The following is a 20,336-nucleotide window of genomic DNA, read 5'->3' on the forward strand; positions in this document are numbered from 1 at the left end:
CAGTCATTAGCTAGATCAAGATATTGAACATTTCCAGCAACCCAGAAGGCTCCCTCCTGCACTGTCAAATCCCCCATAAATAATCACTATCATACGACTATCACCATAGATAGGTTATAGTTAGAGTTAATCTAAGTTTTTGGAGTTATCACCAAAAGATTCCATATATCAATCCTTCGCCTTGCCATTTTAGCTGTAGTATTCAAAGCTGCTCCAACTTTTCAAGCATTCATTATAGAAAATAGCTGTTGAAAATGGCGTCGTATTCCATTTCTTCTATTATTCTGAAGTTAATACCAATTTTTAAAAAGCCAAAGAGACTCCTGGATGAAGTAGGTTCAAAGAACTGTTCGCAAACAAACAAAATTATCTTGAGAACACCACGGAACACGTTCCTTGACTGAGGTAGTTTGGGGGGCATCTATTTCCAATCATTTCGTCTCATTAGGAAACAGATGACCAGGAAAGGTCGTCTCAGTTTATGAACAGTAAGATTAGCCAGGAAGAGTATGTAATAGTGATTGCTTTGCATCATCTCACAGAACGCGAAAAAATTTATGTCCAGATATCTTCCACAGTTGGCTTGGTGTTTTATGATGCAAGGGAAAGGAAAAGGGGAAGAAGCTCTAGGTGGGGGGTAATGGGGAAGTCAGACCTCGGAGGAGGCTTTAATGCGGTGGCTTTCCGTGCCTTGCCCACTAGCTCTGAAAACCACATTACTTCTGTCCCAGCTGGCAGCGACAGAAACAGCGTCACAACTTCACCTCTGGTTCTCAAGCTGTGGTTGGTGAATTTTCGGCAATTATTCTAGATAACATAGTCTCCCTTCTCTCTCCTCCCTCCCCACCCACCTCCCCACCCATGGCTGGTTTTGCACCTCATTCTGATTCCCACCACAGCCAACTGTGGCATTTGGAGCAGTTCACATATTACAGTTGAGCATCAGGCAAAGGATAACCGACGTATGTAGGGTTTGACGATTCTGGGAGTGATGCGTACGTAAGGTGACTGAAGTGGGGGGAAATCTAGAGGAACGTTCTGCCCATTAAAGCAGGAGGACAGGCCCAGAAGTGGGCGCACGTGACAGCAGCAGCACCTCGAGAGTGACATCACCCCTCCGGGGGCGGAGCCGAACTATTTAGGGCCTTGTCTGCTACTGAGCTTCCACCCCTCTTCCGCACCAAACCCCTCGACCCCACCAGTCAGAGCCCCCTGAGGAAACGAGAAATGCCCAGACCTCACAGAGCGGCAGAGTCAGGGCCCAACCTCTCCGCGCAGGGAAGGGTTAGGTCTTCGCTCTCTCTCCCAGCCACTCCCCACCCCCAAACTGTGGAGGGGGCGGGGGCGCGCGCACTCCACCACGCACGCGCCCCCACGCACGCGCTCTCCCTCCGCGCTCGCGCTCCTCCCCACCCCGGCCCGGAGGGGGCGGGGCTGCGGGCGGCCTGAGAGGGTGCGACGCCCCCGGCGCGGCGGCGGCGCTAGCGAGCGGCCGGCCGGGCGCGGGTTGCTGGGCGCGCTGTTCCGGCGGGGCCCGCTGGCACAGCCGCCTCACGCGAGCCGCCCGCCGGGCGGGGGAAGCTGTGAGCACTCCGAGCGCCGGGCTCGGGGCTGCCGGCGCTGCCCTCCCGCCGCCGCCCTCCGCGCCTCCTCCGGGCGGCCCCGCCCCCGTTCCCATCCCCCTCGCGCTCACCTCCCGGCTGTGCCGCGCGCGAGGCGGAGCAAGGCGCCCGCCGCAGCTGCCGCCGCCGCCGCTGCCGCCGCCACCGCCGCCGTCGCGCTGAGGGGCGAGAGCCTGCACCCGCGTCGCCGCTGACAAGAGGACCGCCGCGGGCTGCGCTTGCCCGCCGCGAGGCCCCGCCGCGCCTTTCCGGGGCGCAGACCCACCGCGGACGTTGGAGCGCAGCGAGGTGCTCTGGGAATCGCGGGCGGCGCCGGTGGGCGGCGCGGTCCTCACTGGGGATCCCGGGGGCTGGGGCTTGACCCCGAGGTGCAGCGAGCCCCTGAGAGCCGCAGGTAAGAGACCCGGGGAGCGGCGGAAGGAGGGGTCGCCTCAGTGACAGGGGCGTTCGTTTCCAGTGTCTTGGCTCCAGGGAGAGGGGCGGGGGCGAGCAGGGAAGCAGCGAAACGGGCTTCGAGCGAAGTGCCTCCGGTGTCCAAGGTGTGGGGAACGTTGGCTCCAAATGTGGCACTCAGGGTGGCTTCAGGTGGGGCCAGGGACGGTCACTTCGGTGTCACCGAAGGTGTCATGGAATTTGGTACCGAGAGTCTCTAGATGACGGGGACCCAGGATGAGATGCGAGGCAGATTGCTAAACGTGGCAGGCAGTGTGGTGCAGAACGAGTTGCAAAATGTGCCCCCAGAATGCAGCATAAAAAAGTAGTTGTGAAATGTGCCAGGTAAGGCGCAGGGTGGGTTGGCCTGTGTGGCATCGAAATTGATGGTAGAAGTGTTGTGAGCGATATTAACAATCCCTCTGGGAAAGGAGATGTAGTCTAAGAAAAGATTAATAAGGCTCATTGCTAGATATTTTATCACAGGAAATCGAGAGGAGCTATGATATGCTATTTTTTTGAGATAGAGATAGTACGTACCCACGTGAAAGAAAAAAAGCATATTGTGTCTGGTTGTGAGATGGGAAAGAAAAAATAAGGCTAAAATAATTCTAGGATTTGCTGTCAGCTTGTTGAGAGCACTGATAGAATTGTATCCTGGCTTTTATTTCAGTTGTGGAATGTTTAAAATGGGTTTCACAAAACATAAACAATGATCATTAACATTAGGAAGATTTGGTGTTTTGGGTGTCTTTCACGCTGTTCTCTCCTCCTCTCCAGGAAAAGAAACACAATAAACAAAAAACCGCCACATTTTGATCATAATTTTGAGTTCAAGATCATTAGGCAAAGGGATTTTTTCCCCCTATGTGCTGCTGTCTTCATTTTCACACAGGTGAAAATATCTGGAATGAAGAAAACAAAACAATATGGTGAACAAAAGGGATAAATTTTCAGGCATTTTGAGGGGTTGGAGCCAAAAGCTATTGCAGTGGTTAATTACAGTGAATGACAGTAGTGATATATTCTTGCGTGTTCTTCACGTTGGGGTGGCAAAATAGGGGAAAAAATTGAATACAGTAAATGTAGCATAAAAAGCAGCAACATGGATACTGTCAGTGGAGCACTTCTTACAGCGTTTCCCAGGTACATCATCTTAGGAATGTGAGCACAAGAATAAAATAGTATTCTCTCTCCATCTCTGTTTGTCTTTATGTATGAAATTACCCACATGCTGCAAAACATTGTGACTTCCATTTAAGAAGGACATCTGTGGTTTGAGAGGATTGTCAGAAAATAGCTGGAATTTCAGAAGTAACAAAAGATAGTTCAATGAGCTTTGCAATAGAACTTACATATGTGTGTTCAATGAGTGTCTATATGGTATGAAACAAGCAGAAATAATCTGGATGCATTCATTAGGATGTAGTTAATGACTGAGAATTTAGTGGTTTGTGTTGTGATGATTGTATAGAGAAAGTGAATTACTTGCCTGAAGAATGTTGTTTTTATAATAACAGTAAGTAATTTGCTAGATAATATGAAAATTCATACTGATTGGCTTCTTCCTGCATCCGCATTCAGACACTGAGGGATCATTTGCTTCAAAGAGAAAACGGGATTTTACTTGGTGATTAATAATGGGTTTTAGCTCTAGTGTTCTATAGGTATGTCCCTCACCTTGAGTCTATGTTGGGGCTAAAGCAGAGAGGAGAGGGCAAAGGAGAATAAAGAGCAGTTCTGTTGGGTCTTCCTGTTTTGTTCTGACTGTAAGCCATATGTACTGCCACCCCCTACTGTCTGCAGAAAGAGGTGTTTCAGAGCCCCATTCTTTTCTTGTTATCACTGCCCCCTTGTGTAAGGGAAGAAATTGATAGTTGCACTTGGGAAAACCGCTCTCAGATTGTTCTTGACAGGGTTGTTATGTGGTTCTATTAATAATCTATTCTTTTCAGAGTTGCAGGGCTTCTAACTTACTGTTTATCAGGCTTCAGATTTAATGTCTGTTTTTAATAGTATCCAGTTTTAGTCAGTAATTCAAATTGCAGAGAATGTTTTTAATATTTTTGGGAAGATGGGAGTCCTGTTACTAGTAGAAGTAGTAGAAGTACTAGTTGTAATAACTTACCCTCTTATGGCTCTTATTCTGTGCCATTTCCGTTATACATGTTTTAATCAATTTCAATACCCTATGAAGTGTGTAATGCTATTTACGTATTACTGATGAGAAACTGAAACACAGAGATGTTCAATAACTTGCATAGGACAGTCAAGAAACAGATTTACCTGGCAAGTGGAAGAGTTGAGTTTCAGTAAGACACATACATGTTAAACCTACAAATATACCAAAAATAGAGTTATTTTTGGTAAGAACATATCTCTTACAGGATTTATTTTTGTAATTTATCTCTGGAATTTTGAGTAGAGGTGTATCAGTTCTTTTTATGTAGTTAAGGAGATATAGTGATGGAAGTTGGTTTTAGGGGGACTTTAAAGATAGTTACTTTCAGGTGGCTTGGGGTGTGTGTGTGTGTGTGTGTGTGTATACACAGTTTGCTGTAAAGGTTTACTGGTGCTTTTAAAGAGGTAGTACACCACACACACAGAGATCTATACATTCTCTCTTTAAAAGCACCAGTAAATCAGGGCGCCTGGGTGGCTCAGTGGGTTAAAGCCTCTGCCTTCAGCTCAGGTCATAATCTCAGGGTTCTGGGATTGAGCCCCGCATCAGGCTCTCTGCTCAGCGGGGAGCCTGCTTCCCCCTCTCTCTCTGCCTGCCTCTCTGCCTACTTGTGATCTCTATCAAATAAATAAATAAAATCTAAAAAAAATAAAAAAATAAAAGCACCAGTAAATCTTTCCTGCTAACTTTCTCAATGAAAATTGAGGAGAAATTATCTATTTTCCTACCTATTCATATTTTTATGATTTATTTTATTTTAAAAAGTAACAAATATGGATTGGATGAATGTGTATATTTTACCGCTTCCATCAATAACTGGTGGCTCAGATTTTTGTCACACTTACACATTCATATATATAACATATGAAATCATATTTATAAAAAATATGTAAAGTATAAAGAATAGTGGGGGCACTTGGGTGGCTCGGTTCAGTTCATTATCTCAGGGTTGTCAGATTGAGCCCTGTGTTGGGCTTCTGTGCTGGGTGTGGAGCCTGCTTAAGATTTTCTCTTTCCTTGTCCCCCTCCCCCACTCCCTAATAAAAAGAAGAAAAAAGAAAAAAGAATAAATCAAATCACCTCTTATATGTGTAACAATTATTTTCTTCTGTAAGCCAAACTTTCTGCCATTCTATAAATCATATACCTCATGTAATCAAACATTTCTTTCATTTTTATGTATGTTTGTTGATAAGGGAATTCAAGATAATCTACTGATTATGGCTAAGTTTTATTTAGGATGTACACTTATGTACTCTAGTATATTTAGTAAATTGTCATAGACTTAGATCATGCTCTGTATTTTGGATTGGGTGGTAGTTCCTTTTAGCATACTTCATTTATGAAACCTAATTTGATGTTTGCATCTTTATCGTAAAGTTTTACTAAATTTGTTAAACATGCGATAATTTCCCTCTTCCATGTTTGATTTTTGGATGTCCCATGCTGGCACTCTAGCTTTCCCCCATACTTCCCCATAAATGCCTTCTCTCTTTTCACGTTTTTTGAAAGATTTTGCGTGCATTATTTTGAATGGAGAAGAAAGTAAGCCTGGAAGGAAGTATAATAATCCCCTCTTATCTGTGGGGGATACATTGCAAGACCCTCAGTGGGATGCCTGAAACCATGGATAGTACTGAACCCTATATATACTGTTTTTTTCTATGAGTATATACACACAATAAAGTATAATTTATAAATTATGCATAGTAAGAGATTAACAATAGTAAGATAGAACAATTATAACAGTATATTATAATAAAGTTATGAGAATGTGGTCTCTCCTCTCTAATTATCTTACTGTATTGAATTCATTTTTCTTGTGATGACCCAAGATGATAAAATGCCTATGTGATGAGATGAAATGAAGTGAATGGTGTAGGCGATGTGATGTAGCCTTGTGTCACTATTGACCTTCTGACTATACATCAGAACGAGGATCATCTGCTTCTGGACTGTGGGTGGATTAGCAGGGGACTAACATATACTAAGGCAGTACTAGTTCCAAAGAGGGAATATTAGGATAGTTTTTTTTTTTTTTTAAATTTGAGTGAAAGACAGAGCATTGACCAGGGGGGAAGGGCGGAGGGAGTGTGAGAAGCCGACTTGTGGCTGACATGGAGCCCTACACTCCATCCCAGGACCCTGCGATCACGATCCAAGCCGAAGGCAAATACTTAACAACTGAGCCACCCAGGCACCCCCGCCTAACATGGTCATCTGATATGTCATTCTTTTCTTCAGAATCTTATTGTAGCACTTCATCACTTAATGTATAAAACCGAAACTCCTTCCCAAACCGTGTAGAGTCCTTCGTGATGGTCTGATCTTCTTCAAAGTTCTAGGCATCAGGAGATAGGTATAGAGAAATATATATACATACACCCACCCATCTAGAATATTATTCAGAGTAACTCCTGGACTATAGTGAAAACAGACTCTAAAGATAAACTAATTTTTATTTCTTTTTTATTTTCTGGGTTGGGGAGAGGAAGATTAGAAGTTTCCCTGTGTGATGTTTAGCTGAATTTTTTTCATTGTATATTACAGAGGTTGGCAGGCTACAGTGCATGGGCAAAATGTAGCCCAGTGTCTGTTTTTGTATGACCTGCAAGCTAAAATTGTTTTTTATATTTTTAAATGATTGAAAGATATGAAAAAAAGAATAATGCATTGTGATATGTGAAAATTATAGGAAATTCAAATTCACTGGCCATGAAGAAAGTTTTATTGGCATATGGCCATGCTCATTCATTTACATGTTGGTTATGGCAGTTCTTTGTGTACAGCCACAGAGTTAGGTAGTTTCTATAGAAACCTAAGAATACACAAAACCTAAATATTTACTATCTAGACCTTTACAGATGATGTTTCCAGGTCTTAGGTTATTATATAAATGGTCATTGAATGTCAGGTATGTCTGTTGAAGGCTCTTGCAGGGCATAATTTCTTCGATCTATTGAGAAAAGATTGGCTACTTTGCCTTAGTAGGGATTGATCTGACAGTCTCCATGTGACAGCTATATTGTGTCTAACTCTGAAGAAGTTTCTGACAAAGTATATTCTTTTTCTTAGATGAGGTATCCCACCTGAGAGTTTTGGAGCACAGTATATGAGAACATTTTTCTTTGTTTGCCCAAGTCTCAGTCTCTCTTTTGCATATTTTATGTTAAAAAAGATTGTCGTTACATTAAAAAAAAAAAAGAAAACCCTTGATTTTTTTGTATTAGTTTGTTATACAGATATCTTGTGTTTAAAAGTATATGAGTTGAGTTAGATTAGTTATATTGGAAAAATTGAGTGATTTTTATGCAGTATATCAATGCATTAAATCATACACTTAAATATTTGGTGACTGTATACTGTGTATAATTAGTTTTACTACTGTAGTCTTTCAGTTGAAGGTGGACATTTCATATTCTTCCTTAAATCAAAACTAATAGTGTAATTCAGAATTCTGTGTCCAAATATTCATTCTATTCTGAGAAAAATATAAGTAAAAAAATCCCATGTATCAAAGTTTGTCACTTCCCTAAAGTTTTACTGGTCAATGTTGATAAGTTTTACTGTTTTCATTAGGTGGCAAAGGTATCATGAAAAGGAAAACAGTAGGCACCTGGGTGGCTCAGATGGTTAAGCATCTGCCTTTGGCTCAGGTCACAATCTCAGGGTCCTGGGGATGGAGTCTCTCATTAGGTTTCCTGCTCAGTGGTGAGTCTGCTTCTCCCTCTGCCCCTGTGCCCAGCTCACGCAGGCATGCTTGCGCTCTCTCTCTTTCTCTCACAAAAATAGATAAATAAAATCTTTAAAATCAAAACAAAACAAAAGAAATTAAAGGAAAACAGTGATTCAAACATTCCTTTTTATAAATATCGAAGTATTACTGACCTAAAATTCACAAAGCAATATATATAAGCAATAATAATGGAAAACTTATTTACATGAAACAGGTATCTTTGGACTAGGTAGCCATGCTTTATTTCCTTGTTTGTAATACTGTACTTGCTCTATCATATCTGATTATATCAGATGACGACAGATTATAGAAATTGATAACATGAAGAAATATGGCAACAGTTTTTTATTGCCATGATCTAGCCTTATAAGTAGATTAGTTAGTTCTTAAACTTGGAAATGGGACTAGGTGTGTAGATACTGTGATTTTAGTCATTTTAGTCATGGAGATTTTAGTCATTTTGGTCATGAAGAATCTGCCTCAGAACTCAGTAAATTCCTTCTGTCTAAATGAAGGAAGTCTTTTCTTAGCCCTTTGTAATCTTGGGTTGTGGGGTCCCACAATTTCTAGCTCTAGTTGCTGAAATTTGGTAGGGCAAAGCTAGTCAGGTTATAGAAGCTTGCTGGGTATGTGTTGTTACTCTAGAATTCTGTTTTTGTTCTAATTCCAAGGGATTCTCTTGGGTTCCTTTGGATTGGGAATTAGGGTGAAAGTAATTAGTTTTATTAGACATGTGGGATGAAGATTTACTACATACCCAAACCCTGTTTTAGCATCAGAGAATCTTAGCTCACTCTTTTTAGGGTTTTGAAGAGGAAGAAAGACTTCCTTTGGAAGTTATCAGACATTCCTTTCCTTTATTTTATTTTCTTTTTAGAGGGGGGAGTGACAGAGGGAGAGAGAGACTCTTAAGCAGGTTCCATGCTTCTTGTGGATCCTGAGGTGGTGATGTATCTCATGACCTTGAGATCATGACCTGAGTGGAAATCAAGAGTCAGATGCTTAACTGACTGAGCTGCCCAGGCTCCCCGCACATTTCATTATGATAGAATGACAATACTGTTGTTCAGTTGTAAGAAGCTTTTGAAATTCTACAACCACGAGACCCATTTTATAGTAGAAAGAACACGAATTTGTGAGTTTTTGAATCATGAAAACAGGTTCGAATTATTGCGCTGTCACTTAATAAATGTACGAGGGGCTAAAATCTATCTTGCAGGTTTTCAATGATGGCAAAGTGAAATAATATCAGTGAAAATCCTTAGGACAATGTCTGGTACTTAAGGAATGGCAATTTTTATTAGGCTTTGGAAATCATCCTGGATTTCTCTTCATTGATGCATGCTTCACCCAACTCCTCTGCACAGTTTTCTACTAGCCTGTCAGTCCAGCTTTTCCTTGTTATCTTGGTAATTAAGCTACTGATTTATTTTGTATCCTGAAATTTTCTTTTATGAAAGATTTGATGAGAGCTGAGAAGGAGAGTTCTTAAATAACTGCATATTTAAAAACAAAGAGTCTTAGAAGTGAGATGCTCTTGGGCAGACTTCTGGTGTGCATACCTTTTTGGGCTATTTCCCTTTAAGTACCACAGACTCGACAAAAAAATTAGTTTTTAATCTTCCTTATAAAATAGCAAACCATGCCATTTCTTGAGACTGTGAGCCCTTTGACAGTTCATTTTTCAACTCGGTCATGTAAATGTCAGTTTTTAATAAACATTTCTCCCTTTTGTGAATAACTGGAATTTTCTATGATAACTTTATCCCCTATCACCCATGCTACATGTTGATAGCTTTTTGTAATTTTTCTTTTTTAAAATTGGGTATGTGATAATCAGTTAAAGTGGTTGCTTTTCTTTTGTGATTTACTTCATAAAAAAGCCTTGTCTAGTTACAGTGTAAAATAATACATCTAGAAAAAATCACCCCTGTTTCTTTAGTATAAATATTCAAAATCTCATTTTTTCTTGAGTTTCCATTATTTCTGTAACATTTTGCCCATTTTTGCTAATCAGTGTATCATGTATACAGTTATTCATTGAATATTTTTCTTTGACTCACTTTCTCTTAGTTTTATTCGTAGTTGTCAAAATATCCATGAGTGGATAAGTTTGTGCTGGTTATAAAAGAAAAACTGGTTCATCCTAAAGACATTTTGCTTAATGCACTTCAGAAAGACTACTTATATGCAACTTTGGGTCCAGATTGGATTGTTTTGTATTTTTATTTTTTATTTTTATTTATTTTTATTTTTTTATTTTTTAAAATATTTTATTTATTTGACAGAGCGAGAGAAATCACAAGTAGGCAGAGAGGCAGGCAGAGAGAGAGAGGGGAGGAACCAGGCTCCTTGCGAAGCAGAGAGCCCGATGTGGGGCTCGATTCCAGGACCCTGAGATCATGACCCGAGCCGAAGGCAAAGGCTTTAACCCATTGAGCCACCCAGGCACCCCTGTTTTGTATTTTTAAATAAATTAATTTCGTAATAATTCCTCTCCTTGCTTTATATAATTTAACTCTAATTTTGTCTTTGGATGCATTAAAATTAGTCATTTACTGGTTGTCAACTAATGTTAATTATCATTACTTTTAATAGGTAACTGTTCTCTCCCCCCCCCATTCTACATTTATTAAAAACTTATAAAAGTCAGACTCTGCTTGCAACCACGAAAATAAACAAGTAAGAGTGAATAAAGGAAAAGTTAGTATTTTCCTCTCCCCTCAGGTCCTCCCTTCTCCAGTTTTCCTCCGTGGAGTAGCCAGCATTAACCAACACTGAGTATTTTTCAACATCTTTTTCTCACTCAAAATCATATACATACATACACACACATACAGGTTTTTGTAACTTGCTTTATTCTTTTAAGAATGTATCATGGCATCTCTCCAGTTTAGTAAATGGAACTCTAATTTTAAAAAGCTAAATAACATTACAAGGGAAATTACACCATAATTTATGCTGTTGTTCCCCAACTGATGGGCATTAAGATTGTTTTCTTTCTTTCTTTTTTTTTTGCCATCATAAACATTAGTCCACTCTTACTCATGGCCAGAGAAGGAAACATTCTTCTTCTTTTTTTTTTTTAAAATATTTATTTATTTATTTTAGCAAGAGGGCATGTGTGAGTGTGGAGAAGGGCTCAGGTGAAGGGAGAGAGAGAGAATCTCCAGCAGTCTCCTCCTGAGCACGGAGCCCACTGCAGTGCTGGATCTCACAACCCTGAGATCACCACCTGAGCTGAAATCAAGAGTTGGACATTCAACCAACTGAGCCACCCAGTCAGAGAAGCAAACATTCTAAAATATTAGCAAGATTAAACTAGTAGTATATTTAAGAAATAATATATCAGAGTTTATTCCAGGAAGGAATAAACAAAATTTACTATATAAAAAAATTATAAGATCAAAACTATATGATTACCTCTCTCTTTTGGTATGAATTGGAAGACTTTGTATTGTATTTATACAAAATAACATAGGGAGATGCCGCCTGCCTATGTGGACAGTGGTCTAAGTTTTGTACAATTCTTTGACCCTCAAAGTTGATAGAAGCCTTTTTTCCAGAGTCTTTGGGGGACGTTGTGGGGCCTGGGCCTCAACTTAGACTTTGGCCTGACTCCTGGAATTTGGTTACTAAAGCCTGGTACCTTTGACACTGTGGAAATGAGTATACTTCCTGAGACTGGGATGGATGGTGAGAGTGAGCCTATCCAACTTAGGGTTGGCGTCTTTTAAGATCTTGTGTTTGATTACTCTGGGCTTAATGAGCACCTTGTGGCCTCTGTACCGGTGCTCATTGTTTGGAAATATTGGCCTGAATCTTTTTCAGGCCTTTTTTGTGCTTGTTGGCAAAATATGCATTCCTTAGGATCTAATTTTCTTGAAGCTTTCTAGGGCTGGTTGTATATGATGTTCTTGGATTTGGCCATTCTGTACTGCCAGCCACAACTCTGGGAGTGGTAGAGACTGGAAGAAAAGAAACCCATGGCTATCTTGGGACGCCTGGTTGGCTTAGTTGGTTAAGCAGCTGCCTTCGACTCAGGTCGATCCCAGCGTCCTAGGATGGAGTCCCACATCGGGCTCCTTGCTTGGCAGGGAGCCTGCTTCTCCCTCTGCCTCTGCCTGCCATTCTGTCTGCCTGTGCTCGCTCTCTCTCTCTCTCTCTGATAAATAAATAAAATCTTAAAAAAAAAAAAAAAAGAAAAAAGAAAAGAAACCCATGGCTATCTTAATGGATGCCAAAAAAGCATTTGGAGTAATTTCCTCAGTGGATGTAGCACAATTTCTGAATCCTTGTTTGACGGAAAATGCCTGTCTTATCTTGGCTGAATAGTGTTCTTGGCTCATCACCCCCTTCTTATTTTTCCTGCTATATTACATATACACCACCGTTTTCAGGCTGGTGCAATAGATAAGTCTGATGCCAGTCTGATTCTCCTTTCTTTATGAGTAACTGGTTCTTCATTTCCTACACAGTGTTGCCACCCTTATGTACCCTGAGATTTTTAGATCTAATCTCATTCCGCACTTTAACCCTTTTATAGCCTAGGAAACCCAGTGCTGCTCATTCATCTCTCATTTTCTGGACTCCTTTCTGTAGTTCTGTATGTCCCCCCTTTCTGAACCCAGTCCCCCACCCGTTTTTTCCTTAATGTTTAGTAATAGTGTAGTAAAATAATTTTGGTTGTTCTGAGTTTATATTCTCAGGTACACATTGTGCTCTTTTTAAAAATGTAGTTTAAAATCTTTCTTTATTTCAGGGAACTTTAAAAAAATTATTATTTTTACTACTCTGTTCTTTGCTTGGATTTCCTTCTTCCAGAGTTCCTATCACTGTATATTCAATCTTCGTTGCCTGTTTTCAATATTTGTCAGTTTTTCTCAAATCTTTTTGATTTCTTTGAGTTTTAAAATTTTCTTCTTTTTTACTTTGTATTTTTCTTAAGGGGTTATCTGTTTTTATTTACTCTTTATTTCTGGAATGATTCTTTCCATTTGTTTTTAATTATTTTGAGTTTTGTCATTTTGAGTTTTTATAATTCTTACATCTGTTATTCTTTCATGTTTTGTGCCATTCTGTTAAGGTCTTTTAGTTTATTTTGAAATAGCATGTTACAGGGTTTTTTATTTTTTTTATTTTTTAAGATTTTATTTATTTGAGAGATAGAGAACAAGAGCAAGAAAGAGCTCAAGAGTTGGGTATGGGGAAGGAGAAGCAGATTCCCTGCTGAGCAAGGAGCTCAATGTGGGGCTCAATCCCAGGATGCTGGGGTCATGACCTGAGCCAAAGGCAACTGCTTAACCCACTGAGCCATCCAGGCGCCCCTAGCATTTCACAGCTTTGATCTGAGGGCATGTCTTTCTGGCGTGCTTTCATCATTTGTAGGGATGTTATTCTGCCCCTTAATCTCTCTTCTTGTAACTTAGTAGATGGAATTGACCTGATATTTTCTGTGACTCATTTTTATTTGAAATTAATTTCAAAAAATCTTTTAGAAAGTGGCTGGATTCAGGAAAACTTTTTCTAATTTCCTAGAGCTTTTTCTGTGGTTGTTTTTGTGAAGTGTTAAAAAATATGGTGCATGTGTTCTGAGATTTCCTGGCCTTATTCTCCTCCAGTAGTTTTGTCTGGACCTTTTCTTTCCTTCATCTCTCTTGTCTGATCCCAATTTTCACCCCTCTATGATCACTGAACCCTTTTCTCTGTGTCTTCTGGAGTTCACTGTCAGTCATCTGCAAAACTCCCTTTATTTTTAACCTCTTCTCTAAACATGAATATCTTCTTGCTTTCAGTAAACTTACCTTTCCCCTGGGGGTGCTACTTCCCCATGGAGTTCTTAAGTGGTGGCTCCTCCTAGTGGCATGGGTTAAGTGTTCTCTTTGCTTTCTTTTAGCTTGTGGGGGCGGGGTAGGGGGGGTGGTTTACTGGAACTCTTCTACTACTCCAGTTGTGATTTTTGGTGATTACAGTATCTACACAGATGAGCCTTCTGGTGTTCTGGCCTCGTGACTTCCTCTCCTCTACTGCTCTTGCCCTTTGCTTCAGCCATTCACTTTTATGGCATATCTGGTGCAGATGTTTTTAAACCCTCAGTGTATCTGCATTAACTGGGGAGCTTTGAGAAACTACAGGGATCACTCCCAGAGAGTCTGATTTGGTTAATCTGAGGTGTGGCTTGGTATGCTAGTTTTAAGTGTTCTGGGGTGACTTTAATGTGCAGCCAGGATTGAAAGTCATTGTCCCACAACTCGTTATTAACAATAGCTACAACTTTCTGTAATGTAATTTCTGGCATTTTACTCTCCAACTACCACTTCCAGTTTTTCTGGCTCACTTCTAAGTACCCAACAACCTTAAATCTTTGACCCCAATTGGGACCTTTTAATTTACCACCTTTTCACTTTTCCTCCATATATACTTGTTCTCGATTCCTTTTGTGACTTCCTATTTCAGTATTCCTCTATGCATACATGTTCTCAGTTCCTTTTTTGACTTGCTGAATTCTCATTGTAATTGCTCTTCTGCATCTATACTCAACCCCCTTTACCTCTCTCCCTTGGTTGTTCTTGCCTGGCAAAACCCAATTCTATTTGAAACCAACTCTACTTTTTTACACCTGTGTACTTGTAGCTGTGTATGTCTGGAGCAACACAACTATGCTGACTTTAAATTCTTAGTTAATACCCAGTGACTTTAAATTCATTGCTTAATGCTGCCAAGCTATCCTACTTTATTATTTTAGTTCTGCCATGCTCCCATTTGCTTAGGTGATTATATCTTTTCCTTGCATGCAAATCTTCAATATTTCCCTTTGCATCCTCCCTTTCAGCTGGTGACCTTCCTATTTCATTAAGAAAATAGAAACAATCTTCCTAACACCTGTGTCTTTACCAGTTATTGTGAATTAACTGTCTTTTCCTCCTTTGAAGGTCATTCCCACCAATTGTTCCTTTGAGCCCATCCCTTCTTGACTTCTCAAGGACATTCTTCCTGCAGTTCTTCCTGTTTTTCCTTTTCTGGATCACTGTCAGTAGCATAAGAGCATATTGTAATTTCTTTCATCTGAAAGAAACAGTCTCTTGACCTTACTAACCCTTGTAGCTACTACCTCATTTCTTTTATCATTTATGCTAGACTCTGTAAAACAGTTATCTGTGTTTACCTTATCCAACTCTCTCTTTTTTTTAATAGCTTTATTGAGGTAGATTTTTCATATTTCAGATTTTGCCCATTGTAACAGTACAATTGGATGATTGTGGGTAAATTTATAGAACTGTGCAGTCATCACCACAGTCCAGTTTTACAATATTTTCATCATTCCCCAAAATTCTTCGAGCTCATTTGCATTCAGTCTCCATTCCTACCCCTTCCTACCCTTAGGCAACCACTCATCTGCCTTTCTTTCTATAAATTGGCCTTTGGACATTCATACAAAAGGGATCATAAGTATGTAGTTTTGTTTTATAATAGTCTTGCTTCTGTCTTCTTTCACTTAGCCTAATTTTTTGAGGTTAATATTTCATTCCTTTTTATTACTGAATGTAATTTCATTTTATGGACATACAAATCCATACATTTCGATTTTTTCCAGTTTTTGGCTTTTATGAATAATGCTGCTATAATCATTCATTTACAAGCCTTGGTGTGACTATATGGTTTCATTTCTCCTGGATAGATCCCTAGGAGTGGAATTGCTGGGTTTGTGATCCACTTCGAGTAAATTTTTGGATATGGTATGAGGTAAGGATCTAGGTTTGTTTTTTCTCCATATAGGTATCCAGTTGCCCCAACACCATTTGTTGAAAAGACTATCCTTTCTTGCAGTGAATTGTCTTAATACAATTTTTTAAAAAAATCGATACTTGGGGCCTGAGAAGGGGTTATCATCCATGATATACTGGCTGTATCACTATTTGGTACTTTGCGTTAAATCCTCAGTCCATTAGTTTATTGGTTGCTTAGAACAGGAGTAGAGCCTCAGGCTAGGAGCTCTGACACTGCCTCTGGTCACTTGCCAGTGAGATGGCTACTTTAATTGGTAGTGCTATTAATTGAGTCCTGTTAGGCAGCAGCAGTAGCAGTGCTCCTGGTTTTCATGGCCTGGTCCATCATGCTTGAGCCACTACTTGTAGGAGCCCCACTGGGGAGAATGAGAATAGCCCCAGGCAAAAATGCCACAGGCTTCCATCATTCTTCCCCAATGTTGCCTAGTTTGCTTGAATCATCATTTCTTAGTTTGTTGTACGTCTTTAGTTAATTTCCAGAGTGTTGTTTAAGTCAGATCTCTATTCTCTTTGAACCCATTTAGCCAGGTTTCCTCTCCCACCATTTTACTGCAGCTTCTTCTTGTGGTCATCAGTGACTTTCTTATTGCTTAATCCAGTGGTAGTTTCTTAGTCTCTCTTGCTTGATCTATCAGTACTGTTTGATATAATTGATTAGACTCTCCTTGAAGTCTTTGACTTCCAAGGTAGCACTGTCTCTTGGATGCTCCCATTTTTGTGAATTTCTTTCACTTAGTCCTCCTCATTCTAATAAGCCTATAAAACTTGTAGGGCCTTAGGAATTTTATCTCTCCTGAGGACATAATTTCTCCTACTGCCATCTCAAGAGATGCCCTTCCCTTTTTTTTCTTCTCATAACCCTCATGGCACTGGATAGGAAAATAGATACTCTCTTCATTTACCCCTTTCAAGATTTAAATCTTTCTTCTCTCTTCCCTAAAATTGTCTAGCTTTGAAGTCTATGCCATCACATATTATTTACTACACAACCCCTGTTGCTGTTGACTATTTCCCGGTTCATCCCCTGTAATGAATTCTGATGATTACCATCTGGGATTAGACCAAACTTCACATGTTAAGGACACAGTTGTCCACAGGACAACTTTCACTTCAGACACCAGCTGCAGGCTTGGGGGTTCCCAGAATCATCCTCATTTCTAACCAACTGGCTGCAAATGTGGGAGTTCCTGCTACTCCCTCAGGTTTGATAATTTACTAGAATAGCTATAGAACTCAGGAAAGTGCTAAACTTACACAGTTTTACTGTGGCAAAAAGGATACAAAACAGAACCAGCCAAAAGAAGGGACACATAGAGTAAGGCTTAGGAAGCTCTCAAATGTGCAGCTTCTGGTGTCCTCCCTGTTTGGAATCAGGACACATCATCCTCCTAGAATTTTTTCCTTCTGGCACGTCAGTGTATTTACAGTACACAGAGTATTGCAAACCCTGAAGTTCACCCAGACTTTGGTGTCCAGAGTTTTTATTGGGGTTTTGGTATGTAGGCATGTTTGATTGAATCATTGACCATTGGTTAAACTCAGTCTCTAGCCTCTGTCCCCTCACTGGAAGGCAGGCTGTGATAATCCTGTCTCAAAGCCCTAACCCTCTGATTACATGGATGGTCTTTTAGGTAAAGCTAGCCCTCATTGAGTCATTTTATTAGCATGAACTATTTAGGGGCCCACCATGAATCATTGCCTTAGCATAGGCTATCAGGGTCCACCATGAATAACAATGACACTCCTGTTGCTCAGGAAATTCCTAGGATTTGGAGACTACCTCCCAGTTACCAGGAATGAAAGCCAGCCAAATTCTTGATTTTACAGGATTCCTTCCTTCTTCTTACTTTTTTGTTTGTTTGTTTATACTCTTCTCTCACCAGTACTATGTCTGATCTCAATTCTTGGTGATTTCAACCATATAGATATTTTTTCAACGTTCAGATCTTTCAGTTCTTTGAATCTCCATCAGTGATCTTGTCTTCCACCCTACGTAAATCATTCGTTACCAAAGTTATACCTAGATTGTGCTAATTATTGCAGCTTCTCCGTAATTTCAATTTTATGTTTCCTACTCTTTGATCACCATTTGCTCTTTTTTTTTTTTTTAAAGATTTTATTTATTTATTTGACAGAGAGAAATCACAAGTAGTCGGAGAGGCAGGCAGAGAGAGAGAGAGAGGAGGAAGCAGGCTCCCTGCTGAGCAGAGAGCCCCATGCAGGACTCCATCCCAGGACCCTGAGATCATGACCTGAGCCCAAGGCAGCAGCTTAACCCACTGAGCCACCCAGGCGCCCAGCCATTTGCTCTTTTTTTAAAATTTTATTTTATTTTTAAAATTTATTTGACAGGCAGAGATCACAAGTAGGCAGAGAGGCAGGCAAAGAGAGAGAGAGGGGGAAGCAGGCTCCCCATGGAGCACAGAGCCTGATGTGGGGCTTGATCCCAGGACCTTGAGATCATGACCTGAGCCAAAGGCAGAGGCTTTAACCCATTGAGCCACCCAGGCATTCCCCATGTGCTCTTTCTAAATCTTTTTCCCTTTAGTACCCTGACTCCAGTAATTCTTTAACCCCACTAGGACCTCTAATCTACTGATTTTACCATCATTTCATTGTCTCACTCTTGATCACTCTTTCCTTTCTGAACTCAGATCACACATAACTATAGTTATCCCTTGCACATACACCTTTGATATTTCTTCTTTCTTGATTTGTTGTCCTTGCTGTGCCAAAACCACATTCCTCATTAAATCTACTAACTACCTGTTCTATGCCTGCCCACATGACGCTGAATGTAGTTAGTGAAAACCATACAACCAGCTGATTGGTTTCATTTTAAATTCATGGCCATAAACCTGAAGTGGAGCCCTAATGCTTCCAGGTAATCATGATATATATCCTTAGTCTAGTAGTTGGGAGAATGAATGGATGATTATTTTATACCTTTTCTCTTTTTTCCCCTCTCATCTCACTTCTAATACTTCCATTCTTTTTCTCAGCTAAGGACTTTTCTTCCTACTTTATTGAAAAGGTTGAGGAGAACTTCTGTATTCCACAGTCATATTTACTTCTTTATCAGCATTTGCATTCACATATTCTGACAGTTACTATGGAACTATGCCTACTTCTGCCCGAGGCAGTTCCTCTATTAGTGCACCAGATCATATCCACTCTTGCCTAATCAAGAACATTGCCTGAATTATTTTCTCCTCCTTCAATTTTTTTCTTCTCTGACTCATTTCCATCAGCACAAACATGTTATTTCTCTCATGTTAAAAAAAAGGTTTTTTTTTGACCTTACTTTTCCCTCCAACTATCACCTAATTTCTTTGTTCCCTCTTGTAGCAAGCCTTCCAAGAGTTGTCTCTATAATGCTCTTCCATTTTTCTCTTCCCATTCTTTTTTCAAATTTTGAATTTTTTACTTTGGAATTAAAACATACAGTAGTGCCAGCTCTCACAGGTAAGGGCTCATTTTTACCAGACTGCTCCCTCTTATCCCAACTTCAGATGCTAATCTCAAGTTCAGGTTGTCATCTGTGCTTTTGATCAACTGGCTGTAAATTAGAGCTTCCAGTGCCCCTCTCCTCAGGTTTAATTCATTTGCTAGAGCGGTTCATAGAACTCAAGGAGACATATTTACCAGTTTATTAAAGGTCATGGTAAAGGATACAGATGAATAGCCAGATGAAGAGATATATAGAGTGAGGCACATGTGGGAGGGTCCCAAGTGCAGGAGCTTCTGGCCCAGTGGAATTGAGGTATGTCACCCTCCCTGTGTGCTGTGTTCGGCAGCCTAGAATTTCCTTGAACCCCATGCTATTGGGATTTTATAGAGGCTTCCTCATGTATGTATGATCAGTTATTTACGTTTCTAGTCCCCCCCCTGCTGTCTTTGGAGGATATGGAATAAAGCTAAAAATTCCAAGCTTCTAAGCATGGTTTGGTCTTACTGGTGACCAACCCCCATCTTAGAGTCATCCAGGAGCCCACCCAGAGTCACCTCATTGGAACAGAAGATGCACCCCTTGTGCTGTAATTATTTAGGAATTTACAAGGGTTTTAGGAGTCCTGTGTTAGTGAGAGATCTAAGACAAATATTAGAACAAGAGATGTGCCCAGTGTTTGTATCACTTAGGAAATTACAATGGTTTTAGGAACTCTGTGCCAGAAACTGGGGGCAGAGATCAATATGTATGTTTTCTGTGATTTCACAGTATTCTACTATGGAAAAGCCAGCCAAGCCTTTGTCTTCCATTCCTTAATTAATAATATGAACTCACAGGTTCCTACTTTATTTGGTGGGCTATGATCTATTTCTATTATTTGTTCATGCTTAGATTGTTCCTGGTTTTCCCAATGGGAGCAGCTTCAGACCGATTCCTTGCTACATGCACTGGTCATTATTTTGAGCACTTCTTTACATTTTGGAGCAACATGATATTCTAGGCTCAAGTTTTGCTTTCCTATCCCAGCAGTAGGATCAGGCATTTCTCCATGGAGCCTTTTATTCCTTTTTATCTTCCTTTTAATTGAGGTATGATTTATAGAGAATCATATGCAAAGATATTAATG

At 40.3% G+C, this 20,336-nt stretch overlaps 1 protein-coding gene across 6 annotated transcripts in view; it reads left to right on the top strand.

Moving 5' to 3' along the window:
- The first annotated feature begins 1,461 nt into the window (after positions 1-1,461).
- TANC2 (tetratricopeptide repeat, ankyrin repeat and coiled-coil containing 2) overlaps positions 1,462-20,336 on the top strand; it is a 364,817-nt gene continuing 345,942 nt past the window's right edge. For all 6 annotated transcript variants that reach the window (XM_004749221.3, XM_004749222.3, XM_004749224.3 and 3 more), the window contains exon 1: positions 1,462-2,016. The gene's annotated coding sequence lies outside the window, so the exon portion shown is untranslated. The remainder of the gene's footprint in view (positions 2,017-20,336) is intronic.

This window comes from Mustela putorius, unplaced genomic scaffold (assembly GCF_011764305.1).
Source record: "Mustela putorius furo isolate JIRA1106 unplaced genomic scaffold, ASM1176430v1.1 tig00000487_pilon_pilon_pilon, whole genome shotgun sequence".
Classification (NCBI taxonomy): Eukaryota; Metazoa; Chordata; class Mammalia; order Carnivora; family Mustelidae; genus Mustela; species Mustela putorius.